We start from the raw sequence: 25,143 nt of genomic DNA on the forward strand, positions 1-25,143 counted from the left end.
TGTATCTTCATGTTTACAATCTGCATTCCTCCTGGGAATAAGGCAGTGGTGGAACCTACCTTTTTTTCTTTTCACTTTGAATGTTCTTAGAGGCAGAAAGCAGAGATGTGAGTTTAATAGCACATTATTTATTCCTGCCTCTCAGGGGCAGGAAGATGGTGACGTGCTTGTGAATGTAGTATAATGTGGATTAGGGTATGAGAAGCTTTTTATCATGGATAGTCTTGTTACAGATGTTGCCAGCACCTGTTGAGGATGAGCTGCCTTCAAGAAACGTCTCCCCAGCTCACCCGTTTGGGGTTTCTCTTTGCATTACTATTCTAAACTCTTGTCTCCCAAGAGCTTCTCCTTCAGAGCTAAGCTTTGCTCTTTGTTGAAACTTGGCAAACAAAACCTCAGCTTGGGAACACTTTCTTCCCTCTGTCTCCCCATCTCCTCCACCCCCTGTTTATTAATGTCTTCCCAGAACTGCCCAACTGCATTTAATTGGGTAAACGTTTTGCAAAACAAACAAACGAAAATACATAGCAATGAAATCTTGATCCCCCTCCTTTATTTTAAGCTTTTTCTAATTAAAGAAATGTTTTGATTACTCCCCCCCCCACCAACCCCTCAAAAGGAAAAGAAAGTTTAAAATTAGTGGTGACATCCAAATATTCTGGAACAAATTCTTATTTTTGAGTTCAGAGTTGAAAGATGGTCAAATCTTACCCTAGTATCATGCAAAAGCCTTCTGTAAGTCTTTTTTTTTTTTTTCCAGATTGAAGTTGTTAAGCAGCTTCCAAGAATGCTCACGCCCTGCAACCACTGGATCCCTCCTTGGTCTTTTTTTTTTTTTTTTTTAATTTTATTCCAGTATAGTTGATTACAATGTTGTGTTAGTTTCTGCTGTACAGCAAAGTGAATCAGTTATACGTATACATATATCCACTCTTTTTTAGATTATTTTCCCATATAGGTCATTACAGAGTATTGAGTAGAGTTCCCTGTGCTATAGCGTAGGTCCGTATAAGTTATCTATTTTATATATAGTAGTGTGTATATATCAGTCCCAGTCTCCCAATTTATCCCTCCCCCCGGCCTTCCCCATGGTAACCATAGGTGTTTCTACATCTGTGACTCTTTTTCTGTTTTGTAAATATGTTCATTTGTACGATTATTTTTAGATTCCACGTATGAACGATATCATATGAAAGAAGAACAAACAAAACCCAAAGTCAGTAGAAGGAGGCGAGAATAAGTGCGGCCGCCTCCTTGGTCGTATGATACTTGCCGTCTCTCATTCTCCTCCCCACCCTCTAGCCCTTTGGACCACAGATTGTGATGCTTAAGGAAATGGGCTCCCTTGGGAAATTTCCCAAACTTCTATGCCTCAGTCTTCTCATCGATGAATGGGGGGTACAATACTTCCCTGCCTCCGAGTGTTGTTATAAAGATGAAGTGGGTGAAAACAAGCCAAACCCTCAGCACAGTGCCTGGGGGCACAGTAAACAAACCCTAAATGCTGCTTGGTGTGTCCTTATGACTGAGAACGCTCTTCTCCCCTTTTCAACCTGTCCCCTGATTCTTGGTGTTCCCCAGAGTCTTATCTGTAGCCACTTTTCTGTTCGCTATTTTATTTTATTTTATATCATTTCATATTTTTGGCCGGGCCGCCCAGCTTGCGGGATCTTAGTTCCCCGACCAGGGATTGAACCCGGGCCCTCAGCAGTAAAAGTGCAAAGTCTTAACCACTGGACCACCAGGGAATTCCCCTCTGTTCACTATTTTAAAATATCACTGGGATGATGTGAACTATTATGATACGTGTTAACATGCATTGTGCCCTCCCTATGTAGATGGCGCTATACTTCGTGTCATCAAATTCATAGACCCTCCTGTAGGCTCTGTGTTGGGCAACTCACCTCCCTGAGCCACAATTTCCTTCTCTGTAACGTGGGGATAATATTAGTACCTACCCGAGAAAGGATTTTTGCATGAATTTGATGACCTAATACCAAAAAGCCCTTATCCGACGGGTACTAGGATTATCCCCCAGTTGTATAAGAAGCAATGACGCACAGGAAGGTAAAGTCACTTCCCACGGTCACAGAATGGGACAACAAGGGCATGCGAATCCAGCCAGGCTGACTCCAGGCTCACGTTGGCAGCAAGGAATAACTTGGATAGCGTCTAGTTCCCAGAGGCAGGAAAAAACTCAAGAAGTGGTAAATAGATGAGCTTCTGAAACCAGCCCCATGATGTCCTCAAATGCTAATAAAAACATCTTCCTGGCCCTAATTGATGAGTGCCCAGGCAGCATCTAGAAATGTCTGCTCTGTCCACATGGGCAGGAAGTCAAACTGGGCAGCCCTTGACAGACAGCAAGACTGTTCCATCATTTTCTAACCCAGCAACATGAGAAGAAAAAGCAAATAGGCTAGATATTCTTCAGGCATGTATCTCCCCTTTGGGCATCGGGTTCACACTGACTTCAAAGGAAGCAACTGCTGAACCGGAGTGAAGGGAAACCGGACCCAGAAGAATTGGGCTAGAAGAGCATAAATAATGACAAGGAGCGGAGTCTGGGAAATTGGCTTGAATAATCTGTTGTGCTTTTCAGCAATACACATGATTAAGTTTTCCCTATAAAGTGAGATTTTCTTTTATCTCACAAGTGTCTCCTTAAACAATGTTTTTAATTAGGACCCTTGTTTTCTTTTATTTATTAGGGAAGCTTCACACTTAGCCTGAAATTTGAATGTTCTTAGAAATAAACAGTTTCCATAAAAGTAAAATTTCTTCATAAGATCATTATTATTACGTTGTATGGGAAATAGAATAGCCCCTCTGGGAATTGCATGCTGTCAAGAGTCTATTTCAGTAACACGTGATGCTCTCCAGTCAGATCGGCCCTGTCTCCATTTGCTGCTACTTCCCAGGAAACCAGAGGAGACCATCAAATCCTGCTGATGATTAAAATCAAAGGCATTTTCTTGCATGCACAGATAAATTATCTTTTTTAAAATGGAGCCCTTTTTGAACATTAGAATCCCCTGGTGCTTGTTGGTTGAACCCGGTGGTGAAAATTGGCCATCATGGCAGAGGGAGAGAGATCACTGCCAAACAAAAACGCTCCCACTCTTTAAAATGGGATTTCAGCTTTTCTTTTTCTTTTTGCTTTCATTTGAGGATTTGGGAGAATGAGGAGAGAATCTGTCAAGATGAGATTCCACCGCACAGAATTTCAAATCTCGGTGGTGTTGGGTAGAATTTCTTTGTTCACAGTTGTCCAAAAAAGTCCCTGACTCTCTGCAAAGGCCATCCTGGGCCTCGGGCTGACCCCCTCCCCACCTCCCTCAATGACTCATGTGTAATATAACATCCGAGTGTGAATGTAAGCATTTTCACATGAAAAGGATTGATTTTTGCCACTGACATGGGATTCTAATGATTGGAAACAATATATTGATTTTTTTTTTTTTCTTAATTAAAGCCATCTTCCCACTCATAATGGAAGGTCTTGCCCTTTGTGAAATTTATATCCATAGTCCTTGGGTGATGTCTGCAATTACAAGTCCCAATGGCTAGCACCACATTTGGGAAGGAGGGAGGACTAATAGGAGGGAAATTATTCTCACTCCCTTCTCCTTAACGGGCTTTTAGTGTTGGTCAAAGGTGGCTGATGGAAGGCTGGATGGATGTTGAGTGTCTCGGCCCCAAGGCACAGCCCTAGAGGGACAAATTCCCCAGGGCATCAGGGCTGCTCCTAATTCTTGTGCTCAGAATTCCTTTTATCCTTGTCCTGCTTCTCGAGGCATCTGCAAGATGCCAATAAAGACACTCCATTTTGAGAAAATGGTTTAAATTTAGTCCCGTTTGGTCAAAGCGCCCTTTCTCATCACAGATATCATTCAAGCGCTGTCACTGGGATCTGGTACCCAGGTCGCGAAGACCAGAGTCTAGCTCCGCCCAGAATGGCTCAAAACAAACCCTGAAATAAGGAACTGGAGTAGATTAACTTGGGGCCGTATTACCCTCCACTGCTCTCAGCTCCCGCCTCCCTCCTTCTCACCTCATACACGCATGGTGGTCACAGCTGTTGGAGACCTCCCAGGACATCAGAGGGGATCTGAGTTAAGTCCTCTGTTTTATACCTGAGTACACCGGGGCCAGGGTGTTTAAGCCACGTGCCCGGGCTTGTTTCCGCAGAGCCCGGCCAATGGGAGTTCTCTTATGCTCAGTCCAGGGCCCTCTTTCTGATACCACATTCCTTCAAGCCCCAAATACCACAGAAGCTTTTCCCCAAGTTCTCTTGGTGACTTACACTGTGGTCCACGGTGGTCTTTCGTGTGGCTCCTCGTGTTGGCCACTGCTCCTTCCCTCATCCCTGGCTCAGCACCCCCTCCCCCTCCCCCTCCCTGCCCTCCCCCCAACTGCAGGTTCACCCTACCCCCACCACTTCCTCAGCATCCTGGCTGGTCTTTCTCCCCTCCCCCATGGGCCCCCTTGCTCCTTTCTCTTTCCTTCTACATTTCTCTACACCTAGCTGTAGATAACGTAGATGGAAAGGGCATACGAGACCCGGGTGCTAACCCTGGCTGCCACATTCTAACTTTATTACCGTTTGAGTATGAGATTTCTCACCAGCAAGGGGGAAATCATATCCACTTGTCTCTTGGGTTGTTGTGAAGATCAGCTCAAATAATATTTATGAAAATATATGTAAACTAAGAAACTAAGAAATACCCCCAAACATAGCCTGGCCAACGAATGTGAGAACCTAAGGCAAGCATGATAGATAATAGTTGTGAGTGGATTAGGATTTATCCCTTTTGACTGATATGTTTGCCCGGGCAGCATCTTTTGAAGGCAAAGTGACTGCTCAGTGGGTGACCCTAATGGGGTGATGGCAGGCACCAGTGCAGGACTTGAGGAGATCATTTTCCATGCAATAACTCCAAGGTCTAGAAAGTTCCATCTTGAGCACTTTTATTCCACCATGCTTAAGGCAGGCATTGCCCTAAGAGAAACAAAAAGGGAGAAAGCCATTACCTTGAAGATTCACATTCCAGTAGAGGGGAGTGCTTTCCTAAAGTAAAAATGTGACCACTGCAAAGGACAGACGTAGACCATAGTCAGCCATGTGACCCACCAGGTGTGGGACCAAGTACCCTCTTCATCTCCAGACTTAGCAATTACAGGTGACTGAAAATATCATCACTCTAACTGATGTGTTGCCTCGAATACAGATCCCTCACTAGCCTCGAATGTGGCCAGCATATGCAGAGGCTCTTACGATATCAGAAAATGCGTCTGAGAGTTAAATCACTTGTCAGGTTTTTATTCTTTGGTGCAGCTGGGTTTGCTATTTTATTTCTTTACTTCGTTAGATAATGAGAAATGAGTTGAGAAAGCAATGAGTCTTTTGGCTCAGAAACCAAGATAAGGGTAAGGGATTAAAAGGTATAAACTACTATGTTTAAAATAAATAAGCTTCAAGGAGATACTGTACAATACAAGGAATATAGACATATTTTATAGTAACTATAAATAAAGTATAAGTTTAAAATATTGTGCATCATTGTGTTGTACACTTATAACATAAAATATTGTACATCAACCATACCTCAATAAAGAATTTTTTTAAAACATTAAAACAAGAAAACAAGGATGGTTCATGTTGCTGAAGCCCTCTTGTGTAAAGCAAGCTCCAAGTCTCTGTATGAAGGAAGGGGGAGAGAAAGCAGTACGCCAGGTAGCAGGCTGCCTTTCTGGCAACCTCAGGCCAACTCTGGAGGCTTCCTGGAAATGAGCTTTGCTGTTCCTCCCTCAGGGGGCATCAGGCAGATAGTGGAGTCATTGGGGGTCTTTGAAGATTCGATTTATTTGTGGGAGTGGCAAGCACGCCCTCAAGGACCCCTGGAGAGGCAGAAGGTCAAGTTGCCTCCTGGCGCATAGGCTGTGAGTGCTGTGGGCCACCGTTCATACCCTCCCCTGTACCTTCACTCCGTGTTCACTGTACAAATCCCTTACCAAACCCCATTCCAGTTCCTCTTTGCAACATGCCACAACTCCACAGTTTCTTCCTCTTTACTATTCCTGTGTCTCTGCGTGTCTTGCTGACTGAGACATGTATTTTTCTGCTGACAAAAATGTTTGCCTAATTTTACTTATTCGATAATTTCTTTTTCTACTAACAAAGCATAAGAAACGAAGGATTGCAGACAGCACCCTTTGCAAGGCCAAGTTTCTCTTCATGTTACTTAACCCAATAGGATTTCCCTACTTTGGGAAATTTTTCTTCAGATCCGTACTGAGACAGGCTGGGACCTGGGACCCTTTACTGCAGTGCTGCAATGCTTGCACCTGGACAAATGTCTCCTTGAGCAACAAAATACAAAGAAACTATAAGGGACTAAAAATAACTGCGTGCATGTGCAGTGGGGCAAATTCTGGACAGAAAGATACAAAAAGACCAAAAAACCCAACTGCCACTTCTGAAGAGCCCACAGCAAAAACAGGGTGTCGGGAGCAAAAGCAGGGTACAGTACATGCCCCCTGCACTCAGCACCACCAAAGCGCTGGGCAAACCACCTAAGCCCCCCACTCTGGCCTGACCCCTGGACGAACTCCTACCCTCATCCCATATAAGGAACCAGCTCGCCCCCCACTCGGGGAGTGAGCAAGGGAAATTGTTACTTGTTCTGGCTCCCCGCTGTTGCAGCAGGGGCCCCAATAAAGCCTTGCCTGAATTTCTTGTCTGGCCTCTAGTCAATTTCTATTGAGTAGGGAAGGCCAAGAACCTTGGTCTGCATCAATATCACCCACCCCTTCTGCATTTACTGCACCGCACACGTCTTGACGCATTTCTTACCTCCTTCTGAGAAAGCTCCCTTCTCTGCTGTCACCGTGTTCCTTCCCCATCTCAGCAGTTGCCCCAGCATGTATGTCCAGTTCACGTTCTGACCCAGTGCTGTACTGTGTGTGGCTTAACTCGCATGATCTAGCTGCTCTCCTGAAATGCTAAGAGATCGTCTCTGGACCTTCAGACACAGTGCAGTTTGAGGAATCTGCTCACAATGGCCAACAGGTGAAATGTGTGTTTCCTATATTCCCTAAGGGCTGCAGGTAATCTTGGGAGCAGGGGTTGCCCAGGTAAAATGGTGACCACTGCCAACTTGGCAGGGACTAAAAATGGGGGAGAAATTGTTATCCCTCCATCTTCCCTGATCATGTAGAAGATTCACCAAAGCCATTGTAAGTGAGACCCATGACCAAGAGACCAGCAATTGTTTTAAATGCAATTTTGTACCAAGAGTTACACTACTTTAAAATGTAGTGAATTTGGATTAGCTTTAAAAGGAGAATCTCCAGATTATTCTGGGTTTCAAACTGATAGGCAAATCCCCACAAGTGGAAACTTGAAGTTCCCTTGAACCATTGCCAGATGTGACACAAGCTAGAGAGTGGTGATGACCTCACGGAAAGCCGAGACAAACGTTTCTTACAAATGTTAGAAAGACAACTCACATTGCCACTGTCTTTCGACACACTGTGATGCCTTATGTAGCCCCGGGGTCCCACTGATCTAGACATGGTTTTCCATATACCCAAATTTCGCTGCAATCATGATAGACAAAAGTGGGAAAACTGGACACTCACCCCAGAATTGAGAGTAACATTTTTACTTGATCACCATTATGAAAATTGTAGATAACGAGAAATTTGGATTTGGATCCTATATCCACACGAAAAAATGTGTCCATGCAAAGAAGGAATTGCATATAGTTTTTCTACGTGTTAAAACTGAAGTGTGATTTGAGGACCACAGGAGTCCAGGGGTGGGAGAAGGTTGTTAACCATGGGAGGGGAGACTGATTCTGTACCTTCTGATGCTGGTGACCTCCACAGAAAGTTAGTCACTTCTGGAGAGCACTAAAGGCCATCTGTTAGTGTCTGCTGTATTCCTGTTAAAGGCTGGTGGGGACGAAGTGAACTTTTGATGTTTAATTCAAGCCCCTAGCAGCGCATAGTCTCTGCTTATCTGCAAATGGTATATGCTAGTGATTTAAAAGAGCTGCACAGGTGAGTGACTTCACACATAGGAGCGACAGATGTCCCGGGTTAAAGGAAAGCAACTTGGAGCAAAGCACTTTGGAAGGAGTCCTTTTGATCAGGTTTTCAAATTACTGAGGTCACCTCTTGGTTAAATTCTGACTCTCTTCCTTATAGAAATCTGAGTTTTGAATTGAAGTAGTGCTTCCAGGAATCAGGCTTTGATAACCTGTGATTGTGGGAAAAAAAACTTGTTTCTGTGTGAATGAGCTAGAAGAGGTGAACAAAAAGCCGTCGTTTATGGAGGGAGGTGGCTCTATTCTGGGGGAGTGTTTTCTGAGGCTTTCAGAACAAGTGGCAACACATCACGTAATTTCTGCCAGGGGGCTCTTTCCTCAGGCAGAACCTAGTTTGAGGAGGAGATTTCAGAGAACAATACACTGACATCTCAAAGAACTGGATTCTAAACCTTGCATTAGATATTAGGATCTCAGTTTCCTAATCTGAAAAGGGACAAACTTGGACTAGATCATTCCAGTGAAAATGGGCATATTTTTCTCTCAGTGATGAGAGTGAAGGAGACATGATTTGGAACTTCCGAGATCTTTCTAAACTCACAAATCCGCAGCGCTGCCATCAAAAACATGCTAAGTAGCGAAGAGCCATTTGCTTAGAAATAGTGAAGGAGGATAGCTGCTGTGCCATTTTTTTGGCTAAGAGACAAGCCTTGAAAGGGAATGATATTTATGAAAAGGAACAACATAATGGGATCTCAGGTTTTATTTCTGCATTGAATATGTTTGTATTATAGCCATTAAAATTAGGTTTCTCCCCAAAGGTGGTTTCCTACAGAAGGCATCTACTCTGAGAGGTGGATAGCATTGAATAACAATGAAGTGATGACATTTTGGCAGTGGTTTCTCTTCAGCTTCTGGTAGGCTAATCTTCAAGTGAGAGCCTCTCCCATCTGCTGTGCTGAGTAGCAGGAACACAGACAAGAAATTAGGAAAAACCTCCCAAGTTAAGCAAAACTATTCTGGGCTCACCTACTCTCTACATCACTAGAGAAAGTGCCGACAGGTTCTCAGAAAGAGGCAGAATGACTGCATCCTCACATGCCTATGCCATCTCAATAGGTATCTCTTCTGCAAAAACATTCCAAGTATCTTAGAAAGCAATGGACTTGGAAATTCTATTTCCTCATTCTTCATTTCGGTGTAATCAGCGCATCCAGACAGGTAAAAATGACACCTGTCTGGAGAACTGCATTGCTAACACAACCAGCGAAGCCCAGGTTACTTACTGGTGCTCACAGCTTAGAAGTAGGCGCATTCCTGCCCAGCAGAGCTGTAATCTAAACTGATAAGACAGAACACTGGAGATATGTAAGAAAATCATCTTCAAGGTCCTTCTAGAAAGCTTCCACATAAGCCGGGATTAATGAATTAAATGGGAAATGAATTAGCAATATGGTTCTTCTCTCTTGCCTTTGAGCTGGTACCACAGTCGTATTCCAGGCTCACCTCTATTAATTTTGCAATTCTTTTCTGCACTCGGAATTTCTGTTTTCCAAATTTTTGACCATTTATCTGAGTGCCTAGTCTTTACTTCCAGGCTGGACTACAAATGTCTTGAGGAAAATTGCTCTCTTCCCCTCCTCTCAATCCTTCAAGCTCGGAGACGGTGCTCTCATGCACACTCAATACACAGTTAATGACTACTCGTCAGCAAAGCCTGCCGTATCCTATTATCTCTCTCTAGCTCAGTGACTCTGAGATGTCAGTCACCTGACTAGGGCCATTCTAATTGAGGTTTCCATTGATCTTCAGTGAAATGAGAAAAATGAAGGCAATGTAGATAGCTTTTCATAAAACTAAATTTATTCTATTTAGAGGACTAGCATATTCTAAAATGATGCCTTGTTCCTACCTTGGTATTGATATGTCCTTTCTTTTATCAAAATAATTGGGATGGTAGACAGTAACTACCTGTTTGTTATTTCATATTCTTTGTCGACAAAATAAAAATCTCAACAACCCTATGCTTTACTCCCATGTCCCTTATCCCTTCTTAAAGGTTATTAGTCCAAGAAACTCAAAAGCCTGGGAAGCCTGCTTTAGAGGGCAGGACTCCTGATTTTTGTTTCTTTGTTTAAAACCATGTATGTATCCTATGTAGCTTGGGTTGATTTTTCCAGTAATGGTCCCTCTTGCTGCTGCCAAATTCCTTTTTTCTTAACATTACCTGAGTTCAATGAGTAGAAATTCACTGATATCTACATCTCTGGGTAGACCCTTCTGACAATGGGTCGGGCTGGGCTATGTGATTTGCTTGCACCAGTGGGACAGCAGCAAAGCTGACACAGACATTGGAAAAGTGTTTGCACATTGGGCTTGCCCTTTAGCTACCCTTGAAGCCCTGCCTCTGCCAGGCTAAGGTGCCCAGGCTAGCCTCATGGATGACGAGAGGCACGTGGCCCAGTGCCCCATATTATCCCAGTCAACACCCAGCCAACCGCCAGCCGTGTGAGTGAGGCCATAGGGACGAGCCAGCCTCACTGTCAAGTGAGTACGGTCATGTGACAGAGCCCAGCAGAGACCATCGGGGCAAGGCAAGAATGGCTCAGCAGAATAATGAGCTAATTAAGGGATTTTTGTTTAAGCCACTCTGTTTTGGGGCAGTTTGTTACACGGCAATAGATAACTGACACAGGGACTCAGTGCCAAGTCTTCAAAACATTGTGAAGAATATCTGAGATTATCTTGGATGTATAGGATATGACAAAATCCTTTGGCTAAAAGTGAATTTGGACTCAGAGATCTCTCTGCTCTTCAAGAAGTGCATGTCTCTCTCTCTCTAAGATCTTCTCCAGAGCAGGAGCCCAGTACAATGCCTGGTTTTTAGGATCAGCATCTTTTGAACAAATCCAACGCCTAGGATCAGGGCCAGCCTAGTGGTAGGAATGACCCACAGCCTGTGATTTGGAGGTTGTAGGAAGGGCTGCCTCTCTGGTCACATCTCCTTGATGAACACTTGAAATTTCAGCCTCAGCAATTTGTTCTCTGGGCTGAAACTGTGCTCCCCATGAAGCCTTTAAAAAATTGCAAACATTCCTGGCTTGGTTAGCATACTTCCCCTTCCCAGGAATGCAGTTATCAGATAACTCGGTCACCAAGGGGTCAAAGTCGGGGTGAGAGTAAACAGCAAAAGGGAGAAGCAATGCTGAAAGAGGTGACAAGGCCCCAGTGACCAACAGAGTGCTGAGTCGGCTCTGCTGCCTGGGGAGAGCCCCAGCCAAGAGTGGAATGGCTCCACCAAGGAGAGGAGCAATGGAATCTGCCTGGCTTTGGACTGTTGCCCTGGGAGTGAGTTGGTTGGATGTGAGGACAGATTCATCACCTCTCAGTATTAGCATTTCCCTCGGGAGGCCTCCTCTGCTTCTTTGTACTCTGAGGCAATATTTTTCAGTACCTTTGTGGGGTGCACAGCAGTCCTACTCTTGGTTACACTTTCCATCATCACAGCCCGCATGTCTCTCTCTACTTTTCTTAGACTCTTTGGATATCAAATGGTTTTGCCAACATGCAGAACTCCAGTGGCTAAGGGGGACAGGCCGCTGGGATGCATGGCTGGCTGCTGCCAGATTTCTTCTTTCTGAGCATTATCCGAGTTTAATGAGTTGAAACTCACAAGTATAATTAGCATGAGGCTTAAGATACTACTCTCTGTACATAATTGAATTTAATTTACAGCTTGAACAATTGCATTTACATGTTCAACCAAATGTTTGTCTTTGTTGGTAAAAGTCTCCATCCGTATTTACCTAGGAAACCTTAGCAAGGCCAAGGAGGATTTGTAAAGAGCTAGGGTATTAGGGCTTCTCTTTGCTTGAATTGGAAAGTGTGTTTGTAAAATGCAATCCTTGGAAATTACCTAAAAGACTTTAGGCTTTCTGATGTGAGACACTTATCAGCTTTCTAAATGTATAGCCTTAAGCCTTAAAAGAATGCTACTCTGTTGCTTAATACAGCAACTTGGAAGTCTCCTGGGGTGAAAAGTACTTAGCATAATTAAACTGCTGACTATTCTTGAAGAGGGAAGGTGGGTTTTGCTTTAAGATTACAAGTGGCATTTCCAAGCACTTTGAGTGGAGGCCATCTTGATAGTCTAGGGTATCTTGCAGTCTGCCATCCTTGAATTGCTGGCATAGCAAACTAAAAGTGCTTGTAAGAGTCAGTGTAATTCCATACACATGTTCCCCAGGGTACCCCCAGACATAGATGAAATCATCTCTCCCCTCCCTCCTCCCGTCCCTTCTTTAGTAACCGAAAGCAGAGCGTGAACAAGTGTTTGCAAAACTGAGTTCTTCTTTCCCAGGCATTTGGAGCGAAGACTCTCAAGACCTATGATCTCATCCTCAAGCCCCCCAGGCAAACATGGAGGATCTGCAAGGCTTGGCCCAGTGCAACTGCTGTCTTTGGACTTCAGCCGAGACTTCTGTACTGTTGGGCTTTCTTTGTGTCACTGTTTCTCACAGTAGAGGAATGTACAGATAGATCCTCTTTCCAGAAAAATAATCCATAGATTCCAGTGTTGAATTATAATGTTATTTAAATAGTAAAGTACCTAGGCTTCGAAAAAACCTGCAAAAAAAATAGAAGCAAACCTATAAAACCAGTGACATTCAGATGAACAACTTTAACTCAAAGAGATGCCTGATCTTGTTTTGCAGAAACTGCATCACCTTTATATCAGTAGGAAGCACAGCTGCCATGTTCTGCTCACACAGCCCTAAGCTCTCAGGAGAGCACGTGATGACACAGTCCTTGCCTCACCTTACTGTGTCAAAATCAAAGTGAATTTTTAATTTGGTAACACTCAGAGCCATTGGTCTTCCATGAACTGAATGTCCATTTATGTCTGAAGTCTGCCTCTGTTCTTTCTGCACTAACCCATGACAATGAATGTCATAATGCTTTAGCAGAGAATGAGAACAGGGGGAGGGAGGAGCTGTTGGTTGCCCAGGCCAGCGGACCACTCCCCAGGAAGGTAGCCCTGCCTGAGTGAACACGCTGCGGGCTCCAGGGTCCGGGGGCTCCTTGGCATCTTCAGAAGGGTGAGGGGTTTGGAGGGAGTGATGCCGGACATACCCCCTCTTGGTCAGGGCAGCTGTCATAAGCACACATCTGAAAACAGCCTATTGTCTCGGCAGAGGCCCGTCTATTCCCCGTGACAGCAGAAGGCAGATGACACTATCAGGAATAGCTTCTCTTTGCTGCAGCTGAAAGCTGGTTTACCCCTGAAGACCCTTACAGTAAGTCCCCTACATATGAGTGAGTTCTGTTCCGTAAGTCCAATTTGTTCGTAAGTCCAACAAAGTTAGCCTAGGTACCCAACTAACACAATCGGCTATATAGTACTGTAGTGTAATAGGTTTATAATACTTTTCACACAAATAATACATAACAAACAAACACAAAATATAAAGAAAACTTTTTAATCATACAGTATAGTACCTTGAAAAGTACAGTAGTACAGTACAACAGCTGGCATACAGGGGCTGGCATCGAGTAAACAGGCAAGAAATAAAGATACTGTATACTGTACTCTGTACAGTACTGTACAGTAAAGTACACAAAAGCACAGCTACTTGTAGAGGATGCACACACGTGACAATGTACACCAGATACGTGAACTAACTTACGTGATTAGACATGCGAACGCACGTTCATACGTTTGAAAGTTCACAACTTGAAGGTTCGTATGTAGGGGACTTACTGTATTGCCTGTGCTCCCCATAAAAAGATGGTGCCCACTGACCCGTGGTCACTCCATGGACCACAGTCTTGGAAGACGGAGTCCTCATCTTTCTGGAAGCCCAATGCCACTTCTGACACTGTGCTGGTCCTCTCTCCTGCAGCTTGGAAGTACTGCCCCATCTATGCCAACACTCATTTGCTCTTTCTGTTGCTGACACTTACTCGCTCCCTGGGCTGACCTCTCAGTCACACACTTGGGAATCTGGTTCTTGGTCCCCATCAACACCTCTAATCCAGTCAGCATGTCTTATTGTTTCATTTGTACTGCTGGTTCGGCAACCAAACCTTGAAGCTCTCAGACTCCCTCAGCGTCAATGGCCTTTTATCACCCCCTCACTTTAGCCCCCTGCTCAGGTGTCTGCTGTGCGTGCTTTGCCATCACGCAGAACTCTTCTGCCTCTGAAAGCTTAATTTTCCATGTCTTCCTCTCTGGCCATAAACGTCTGCCTTAACTCTCACTACTCCTGATCTTTGACCTCATGCATGCAACTCTGATTGCTTTAATTTATTCCATTCTACCACTTTATCATAACTTTCCAACCTTCCAGCCTAGACTACTTGGACCATTGCTTCAAGCACTTGTTTGCCAAAATTCTCAGTTTCTTTGGTCTATTATTCTTCTGTGACACATGCTCCATAAAACTCCGACTCCAAGTTAGCTTAACTGTTTGACTTCTATGTCTCCTTATATCAAAAACCTCTCAGGCTGGTGATGCTGATTTATAACCTCAGTTAGACTCAAAGCTGCCCAGTAATCTTTATATATCTTTCTTATTCCCCACAGTGCTTATTTCAAACCTCATCTCTTCTCAAATCTTCTACCTCTCTGCATGCCTTCTCATACTTTTAGCAGGGAGCTATATTCCTATTTCACTAAAGTAAATGGAATAATTTTCTAGAACCCCCTACTATTTTCTGCTACCTTACCTAAAACTTAGCTGCACGGGCATCCCATTCTTTACTTTTTGTTTCCTGATTTAATAGAAGAGAAGAATTCACCCAGCTCCTCTTCACTCCCACCATGCTAATCTTAGCCTAGGGCTGAGTTCTCCACCACTGCTCTGGATCAGATCTCTTGTTGCCTCTCAAGAGATGTTGTTGTTCATCAGTTACCCCTTTGTCTTCTACAGCTTCGGCCCCTTTCTTTCTTTCTTTTTTATTAACATCTTTATTGGAGTATAATTGCTTTACAATGTTGTGTTAGTTTCTGCTGTATAACAAAGTGAATCAGCTATATGTATACATATATCACCATATCCCCTCCCTCTTGCGTCTCCCTCCCACCCTCCCTATCTCACCCCTCTAGGTGGTCACAAAACACCAAGCTGATCTCCCTGTGCTATGCAGCTGCTTCCCACTAGCTAGCTATTTTACATTTGGTAGTGTATATATGTCAATGCTACTCTCTCACTTCGTCCCAGCTCACCCTTCCCCCTCCCCATGTCCTCAAGTCCATTCTCTAAGTCTGCGTCTTTATTCCTGTCCTTCAGCTCTTCCTTTCTATTGGCCTCCTTCCATTACCATTCAGACACATTCAAGTTTATCCTACATTCAAATAAAAAAAAAACTTCCACTCAATCTCACGTCCCTTTTTACGTATCACCCTATGTTTCTCCTCCTCTTCACAATTAGATCCATTGAAAGAGTTGCCCACTCACCTGGTCTTCACTTTATCAATCACCTCCCTTTTACTTCTTACCCCATGTCCTTCTGGCTTCTACACCCATCCTTGTACCAAAACACTCCTTGCACCTGTCTTTCTGTCCCTAAATCCAATGCAGTCTTCATTCCTTATCTTACCATCCTCTCTGTGGCACTGGAGACCACTCTCACCTATTCAACACTCAACCTTAGCTTCTGTGGCTCTGCCCTCTCCTGCTTTTCTTCCTATCCTTCTGGCTGGTGTTTCTCAGTCTAATCTTCACATCTGTCTCTTTAGCTTTGGAGATTCTTGAGATTCTCTCTTGGGCCCTCTTCTTTTCTTACTTTAATATGTTGTACTAGGCAGTCTCAATAACAACCATGGTTTCAAGTTGCTGAAGAGCTTTGGAAGCAGCAAAGATGGTCTTGAATCCCAGCCAAGGGAAAGCCATTCAGAGGTGAGTAATTTCAGCTCTGAGAATATTTTCAGACTCTGGGCCCAGACTGAGGGTTATACTTGGTGTGACCCACTCAGAGGCACTCTCTTAAAGGCAAGAGAAACTAGTGAGACTTTTGGTGATTGTGAAAGGCTGAAATGACATATTAGAAATGTAGAAGATCTAAAACTGTGGTCTGTTTTTCTCATAGGACATTTATTTAGTTCTGGGATAGCATGGAGTGTGGTGAGTTACAACTTCTTAGACATTTCTGCAATTGATAGTTGGGGATCTATGTCCCCTACCCTTGAATCTGGGCAAGCTAAGTGACTGCTTTGACAAATAAAATACTGCAAAAGTGTTGCTGTAACAAATCCTAAGTCCAGTCTTTAAGAGATTTGCAGCTTCCGTTCCCTGCCTCTTAGAACCCAGACTCTATGCTGTGAGAATATCCAAACAGCTCCATGGAGAGGCCCATGTGGAGAGGAATGTCAGCCAATAGCTCCAGCTAAGCTACCAGCTGACAGATATCACCAACTTACCAGACGTGAGTAAGCCATCATGGAACCAGAATGATTAAAGACACAAACCAATAGATTCACAAAACTCAGAGGGCCATAAGTAGAATAAATACAGAGAAACCACCCCTAGGTACATCACAGTCAAATTTCTGTAAAACAAAAACAGAGGAAAAAATCTTTAGAGTAGCCTGAGGAAAAAACACATTACATTTAAACGAGGGACAATAAAATTGATGGCTGACATTTCAACAAGAATCATGGAAGCCAGAAGACAATAGAATGACATCTGTAAAATGCTAAAGTAAAAGAAAAAAAAAGCTAAAGTTCTATGAGAAAATGGCAACAAAATGGAGATCAAAATTGAAGGCAAAAACAAAGGCATTTTCAGACAAGCAAAAGTTGAGAAAAATTTTCTCCAGACAACTAGAACTGTCAGAAACATTGAAGAAACTTCTTCAAGCTGAAGGAAAATGATTCCAGAAGGAAGCACAAAACTGGAGGAAGAGTAAAGAACAATAATAATATCTGTGAGTTAATGATACATAGATGTAAATTATACTCCATAAATAATGGGGCAGTAAATGGAGATAAAATACCAAATGCTTGCATTGTTTGGGAAGTAATAAAAATACAATTTAAGGTGGACTATAGTAAGTTAAGGCTGCAGATTACACAATGATGTACAACTAAATAATTAAGAAAGGAGAAAACATTAGAAATATATTTGATTAATCTGAAAACAATGAAAGAAGGGAGCAATAAAGGAATGAAACCCCAGAAGGAACAAATTGTGGAGAAGTAGAATTGAGTCACCACCCCCCCCCCGAAAACTCACACTTAAATCAAGTCATTTAATGAAGCCAGTGAACACTTACAGAGCAATTGTGAAAACTGATAGTCATCTGAATTTACTGGGTGGGGAACAGTAAATGCAACTGGCACTCACTCCTGCTGCACTTTATTAAGTTGCATGCACAGCACCCTGCTATGTCCATTTGGATCTCCCAGACTGGAACTGGCTGCCTGAAATTAGACTTTCCCTAGCATCATATGAAAATCTCATTGTGGAGCTCTTGTCCTATAAATATTTGTCCCCCAGTCTGTGTGCTCTCTCTCTCTTCTCCTCAGTCTTCAAAGATCACTTTTGCTGTTGGGTCTGATCCCTTACCCAGGACTCCCCTTTGCTTTACATATGCCTGCTTGAGTACGAGACTTTTAAATTCCTGTGACTGCTATCTTGTGTATGGTAACTACTGAAATTCAACACCTTAAAAAAGGGAGGGAGCAGAATGCCCAGCTGGCAGAGTGGCATCATAACACAAATGAAAATAAGTAAATAAACAAATAAATCAACAGGATGATAAACTTAAATCCAATTATATCCGTAATTACATAAAAGCCAAGCAAAGATTGTCAGACAGGATAAGAAAAGCAGCTACAAACTCTTCATAATACTTAGGACATAAGATTGAAAAAAAAAAAAGATGGAAAAAAGATACACCATGCAGACACCAACCAAAAGAAAATTAATGTACCTATGTTAATATCATATAAAGAAGGCATAAGACAAGATATTTTGTTAGAGATGATGATTAAAAAGTCAATTCAAGAGAAAAAGGTATAACAATTCAACTTGGCCCAGTAACAAAATTCAAAACATACAAAGCAAATATTGACAGAATTTTTTTAAAGAAATAGAGACATTCTCAATCTAGTTTAAAAAATAGCCAATGAGGCGACAACACAGAGTTTTCATAGTTACACTTCTCACAGGGTTTGTACGGTTTCTGCCTCCCTTGAGCTAGGCTTGCATTTCTGAGGGTGGGCCGTCCAGAATCTTCCCCCCATCCCAACCTAAAGGAGAAAATCATGCTGATTGCTTCCTCCTTGGCTGTGAAGGTGCCTCTGGGCAATTTTCCATTTTGTGCTCTGGGACTTGATTCATACACACAGGGATGACCCCCTTTGGAATTTCCTCACCAATTTAGCCATTACCATCCATTAATGCCTCCATTTAAATGAGTTTATCAAATTAGTTTTGTCTCCTAATGGGCTGGAATTCCGAGTTGGTCAGCTTTTGCAGAAGAACAGTAGGAACTTAAAGGGATGACACAAGATGATGCTTCTCAGACCAAGGGAGAGACCCATAGCACAGGTGTCCAGTGGTTTTCCAGTGACTGTGTGTAAGACAACACTCAGCCGCCGAGTGTGGAAGCTGGTCTCTTTAAGTCTCTTTCAATCCTTTTCATTAATCAAAGAGAATTTCTCTTTTTAGTTCTGGAGAGTTCTTGGCATTTCTGTCACCCGCATGAATCTTCCACTGAAGCCAAGAAAGTTGTCTTAGGGTCTGGGCAGTATTATCCATATTCCTTCGTTTTTTATACTCATTATTATTGTCACCATGGATTAGTGGTCAGTGGTACTAGTTTTTCATTTATTCATTTAACCATAGTAGGATAGCCAGTTTGTGCCAGGCATGTCATTCTAAGGAATTTGAATTTTCTCCTTGAAGCGGTTTGAAGAAGAAGAAGAAGAAGAAGAAGAAGAGGAAGAGGAAGAGGAAGAGGAAGGAGAAGGAGAAGAAGAAGAAGAAGTCAGATTTTAAACAGAGGAATCATTTGACCAGCTGTCCTCTTCGAAAAATGACACTAGCTGCTTCTCTCTGAACTTTTCATTTAAAAAGAAAAAAAAAACAAATTTATCAAAGTGCTCTGAAATTGGTGAGAACCAAAAAAACCAAAAAATCTCTTTTCTCACCCTTCTGCTACCATCCAGTAAAACACAGTTGGCCATCCTCTACTTTCTGCTCTTAAAGAGTGTGCCAAGAAAGATGGTCCAGACAATGAAAAGTCATAGTTGCTTGCCTGCACCTTCAGGCACCTGATCACTCTCTATCTGCAGCCTTTGGGAAGCCGACTCAGCTTGTCCATCTCCTTGGAGGCTGACGTAATCCTCTGAGGTCTACCTCCTCTCGTTTTGTAAGTGAGGAAACAGACCGCCCCAAGGTGGTAGAGTCCAGGCTCAAGCGGATATATTCTCATTTTGGTTGCTCCTTCCAAAACACCACAGGGCCACTGAAGAGAAACGAAGTATTGTCCACCTGGGACTGAGCTTTGTGGCTTCTTTCCACAGTGTTCCATGACCAGGATCTCATCCCCTTTGGGGACGTCACCTACTGGCTTCCCTTAATGACTGCACTTTATCTTCCCACTCCTCATCCACGTTAAAGAATAACTTTCATTTCACTTTTACCCTTCAAGTGAGTCTTGACAGCGATTTTTCCTACCCCTTTCCAGTAGGGTTCAGTGATAATGTTAAAACCTGGCTGTAATAGACCTACTTTGGTTAGGCAGTGCTTTTCTCTCAGCATCTTTAGACTTCATTACAGACCTGGCATTGTAGGGTGGATGCTCTTTTATAATATGTTTTCCCCTTTCATTTCCGCTCCTCTGAGAAACAGATTATCACTAAACTAAATGCCATGAGCAGAACTTAATTCATTCTGTGAATTCACATCTTTAAAACAAGCAATGATGGGAGAGCTATTTAAAATGAAATAAGAGCTGAATCTTACACAGTGAAGAAGAAGAAGAAGAAGAAGAAGAAGAAGAAGAAGAGGAAGAGGAAGAGGAAGAGGAAGAAGAAGGAGAAGGAGAAGGAGAAGAAGAAGAAGAAGAGGAAGGAGAAATGGGCTGACATTCCTCTCTCAGTGTGAAGGGATGAAGATGGATTTGATTGTCTCACCTGGCTGGTGTTATTTCATTTATTCTTGCTCCCTATTGTTTTCTTTTTTTTAAATAGCTAATATGATACCATAAGGTCTGATGTTATCATCTGGATTTCTCCCTTTAGGAAAGTTGAAGAGCCCCAGGTTAAAAAGTCAAAATCACAGTTCAAAATGTTCATATGAGGCTTTAGTCACTGTGCTCAGTCATGTACGAATGCCAACAACAACTGGAGACTCAGGATTGAATGAATAGCTTACACTTTTTTTGAATAAAGTAAATGGGTTCCTAGTGTGATCTGGATGTGAAAAGAAGATGTGGTTATTGAACGTATCGGTGCAACATCACGGAATGTAATCTCAGATCCATCCTCCTGTCCAGGCCAGCCGTGTTCACACAAAAGTGGGGTGTTTGGGCCCACGGCAGTTTCTTTTACTGATTAAAATATACACATGCACTGACACAAAGCAGTAGTTTCTGCTTCTTCCCCTTTATTCTAAGATGATGGCTGGCATCAGTTTAATATCTGAGGTTTTCTCCTCTCCTCTGACCTGGCTGGGAGCAGGGGAAGGAACTTTCCATAATTCTTTCTCTTAATTACCAAACACCTGAAAATTCTCCTGTGATAAAGACCCAGACAGCAGCCTTGAGCATGAACTATATTAAGGGAAAACTTGAAGGAGAAAGGAGTGAATAATATAATGCAAAGAGGAACCAATCCAGGGAACTAGAAATTATTATTCCAAACCCTGGGAGCCGAACAGTAAGGTGATGCAGGAAAATGAAGGCAGGTGGCATGTGCCTTGTGGCTGCCTGGCAGGCAAGGAGAGCGGGGAAAGAGAACGTGGCCAGTGTGGAGGAGCACAGACCTCTGCGGCGAGGAGGCCCCGAGTGCTTGGTCCAGCTCTTGGTCACTTCCGCTGTGTAGGAGACTCTTGGCTGCTGCTTTTGTTCAGGAGCTATAAGCCAGAGAAAAACTAAGGAGCAGAAAGTGAAGATGTATCAGCCTCTGATAGGACCAGGGAGGCAGTGATGGGCATCTCACCCTGATCCTGGCTCCAGAGATCTAAGAACAGCCACGAAACAGGATGGTGTTCTTGAGGGCTAAACCCCGTGCCTCCTGGCTGAGACACATGTCAAAAGGCTGGCCAATGACAACGTATGATTAGTAGTTGCAAACAGGATACCGCCCCCCCCCAATCCCAGCTGTCCCAGGGCTCTCCACACCATCAGGAATATTCAGAGGGAGGCAGATAATCTCTCCTCTCTTTGGAAACATTGGAAGAAAATCTAAGAAATTACTTCCAATCTGATCCTTACCACTGAATGCCCCACTGATGAGGATAAGCGAGGGACAAATACATTAGCCCCCTTGTAAAATGGCTTTTGGAGAAGTCAGATCGGATCCACTGAGCCCGATGATCATTACAACCTGTAATCAGTGAAACCATACTTCACAGTTAATGGGACACTTGCTTATCCTCATCCAGCTCAGGGGAGCCGTGTGTGGACATGGTGTGGAAGGAAGAAAAACATTCTAGGCTGCAAAAATGCTCCGTCTCATTCTGTGCAGACTCGAGGTCAGTTGGATTTTATTTCTCGGGCGTTGTTCATACTGGTGGTCCTACTAGCTGGGGTGAGCCAACTGAGCTGGTTTGTGGAATGTGGGCTGCAGCTTTTGGCTTCCAGCTCAAGTCAGAGCCCTGGGATCTGGCCACTGCTGAGAGCAGGTCTCCCTGAGGCTTTGTTACAAAGGTGAACACAGGTAAGCACCATGAACCAATAAAATGCAGATGAGGGCAGTGGTCATGATCCGATTACCCTCCAGAGTCAATTTACAGCAAATTCAATGCTACTAAATCCCAATGCTGAACATCTAAGGAACCCCATGGGCTCTGTCCAGAAGGAAGATAGGATGATTTAGTAACCTGCTGGAGGCCAGAAAGGAATTTGTCTTTATGAGAATAGGCTACACAATTTAAGGTCTCTCAACACGGGCTTCTTAAGGACATAGCATTATTTCTCTCTAAATCTTTTCTAAATTACAAAAATTTTCAACTAGAACAAAAGGAACTTTTCCTGTTTTTCAGTAGAATTCCCTTGCTTTTGATTTCTAAATGTTGGCATCTGGGATAAAACTCAGAGCATCCCCAGTACAACGGGCAGCAGAGCAGGCTTACCACCCTGTGGGCGAGCAGGAATGGATGCCCAACTCCTGCTCTGGCTGAGTCGCCTTGAGAAAGTGCACCTCAATAAACGTTTTGGATAATAGCAGGTCCTACCTCTGAGGGTGCCTCTCAGGGAAAAGGCCCTGAGTTTCATTAGGAAACTTTTCTTTTTGTTAAGCCCTCATCAGCTTTACTATGCCTCCCACCTCTTCACAAAGGAAACATGAATTTTAAAATGTCTTTGCCCTGGAGCAAAAAGCACTTGGATATAAATACTGTATTTGCCAAATTCAGATAAAAGGTTGATGTGTATTCTTGAGTGGCAGTAGGAACCAGTGTGTCCCATATATGCAAACTCAAATGAACACAGCTGGAGTCAACTTCAGCATTCTATTAAGGGGAACCACATGAAATTGCTAATTTTGTAGGTAGCAGATGAACAATTGGCATCTTTGTACAGTTCAGCCTATAACATGATGGTTAAGAATGCAGACTTTGGGGGCTTCCCTTCCCTGGTGGCGCAGTGGTTAGGAATCCGCCTGCCAATGCAGGGGACATGGGTACGAGCCCTGGTCCAGGAAGATCCCACATGCCGTGGAGCAACTAAGCCTGTGAGCCACAACTACTGAGCCCAAGTGCCACAACTACTGAAGCCCATGCGCCTAGAGCCCGTGCTCCGCAACAGGAGAAGCCACCGCAGTGAGAAGCCTGCGCACCGCAAGGAAGAGTAGCACCCGCTCGCCGCAACAAGAGAAAGCCTGCAGCGCAACAACGAAGACCCAACACAGCCAAAAATAAATAAATTAATTTATTAAAAAAAAAAAAAGGAATGCGGACTTTGGAGGGCTTCATTGTAAATTTTTGACATTATCTCCAAATAAAGGTAAACATGCAGTCACACAGACACACTGACAATATTTACAAACTACTATTAATTCATAGTAAGTTATTAATTCTTAACATTGTATTTATTATAATATTTAGAGACTTGTTTTGGCATATCTTCATTTTTAATTTTTAAAAAATTAAAAAAAATTTTTTTATGGTTTTTTTTTTTTTTTGGCCATGCCATGCGGCTTTTGGGCTTTTAGTTCCCTGACCAGGGATCGAACCCAGGCCCTTGGCAGTGAGAATGTGGAGTCCTAACCACAGGACCGCCAGGGAATTCCCTTCATTTTTTAATATACTTGAACCTCATAAAAACATACAATTGGCTTGATTTCCTTAATCTCTGAGAGGCTGCAGAGAAGGTAACAGCTAAAAGCCATTAACCCCTGTATATTTCTCATGTGAAAATACAAAAGGAGAATATTGCTCAAAGGATAAAGCTAGCAGAGTCCTCCCTTGTTAGAGCCCTTGAGTTCTACCCACAGGTCCCCTGTATCTCCAGCTCAATGATATGCTCAAATGTTTGGGAGGGGGGTTGGTGGCACCATGGAATAGTGTATATCACTGCCCATGCCAAGAAATGCAACCCTGAGCTCATTGCCAATGCTTGTTAAATGCCCTATTGAGAGAAATAACTTTAGGAAAAAAAAATAATTGAAGATTACAATACTCCACATCCTCAGATGCTCTGAAATCTCACCATGGATTAATACAGTTCAGTAAAGAACTGCTTATTTACAATATTTTAATGACTATATTCCCAAACTGCTTCACAGAATTGCCTGTATAATGGGTCAATATGATAGACAGTGCACTGTTGCAAAGTCACTGTTGAATCTATTATAATAATATTGTTCTGATTTCAAATGGTGTTCGCTTTATGTATAGAGGAATTCCTATTTGGTCTTGAAACCAAGACCAGTACATTTTGTAAATGACTAGATTACCATTTTCAGGATGGCAATTAGAAATCTTAGAACCAAATTCATGGTCCTTTAAGTAAGCGTCAGTTTTTCTTAATCTTATTCCAAGTGCACTTTATGTATCTGCCATTATTTTGTTTTCTCTTAATTTTAAAAATCAGCCTTATTGAGCTATGATTTAAATGCAATGAAATTCACCAATTTTAAGTGTAAAATTCAATGAATTTTGACAAACGTTGTAGAGTTCTGTAACTACCACCACCCTGGTGGTATATAGAGCAATCCCATCACCCAAATAAAGTTCCCCAGTGCTCATTTTCTATCAATCTCCATTTCCCATCTCCAGGTTTTGGAAGCTACGGATCTGCCACTATAGTTCTGCCTTTGCTAGAATTTCATATAAATAGAATCATACAGTCTTTTGTCTGGTCTTTTGCATTTAGCATAGTCCTTTTGAGATTTATCTGTGTTGTTGCGTTTATCAACAGATCATTCCTTTCTATTGCTGAATAGTAATTTCATTGTGTGAATATACGGATATGCTAAGATACAGATTGATTCCAATTTGGAGCTATTATAAATAAAGCAGTGACGAACTTTAGAAGTATTTGTGTGAACATATATTTTTCATTATTTTGGGTAAGTATGTAGGAATGGAATTATTGGATCATATGTTAAGTCCATGTTTAACTGTATAAGAAACTGCCAAGGTGGTTCCCAAATTGGTTGTACCATTTTGCATTTCACCAGCAATATATGAGCATTCCAGTGTTTGCATATCCTTAGCAACACATGGCATTGTCAGTCTTTTTCATTTTATATAGTCTAGTGCATATGTAGTGGTATATTATTGTGGTTTTAATTTGCATTTTCCAATGGTTATTGATGTTAAGCATATCTTTATGTTATTTGTCATTCATATATATATATCTTCTTTTGGGAAGTGTGTGGTCAAAACTTTTGTCCCTCCTACCTTTTTAAAAT

Source organism: Balaenoptera physalus, assembly GCF_965194825.1.
Source record: "Balaenoptera physalus genome assembly, chromosome: 2".
Classification (NCBI taxonomy): domain Eukaryota; kingdom Metazoa; phylum Chordata; class Mammalia; order Artiodactyla; family Balaenopteridae; genus Balaenoptera; species Balaenoptera physalus.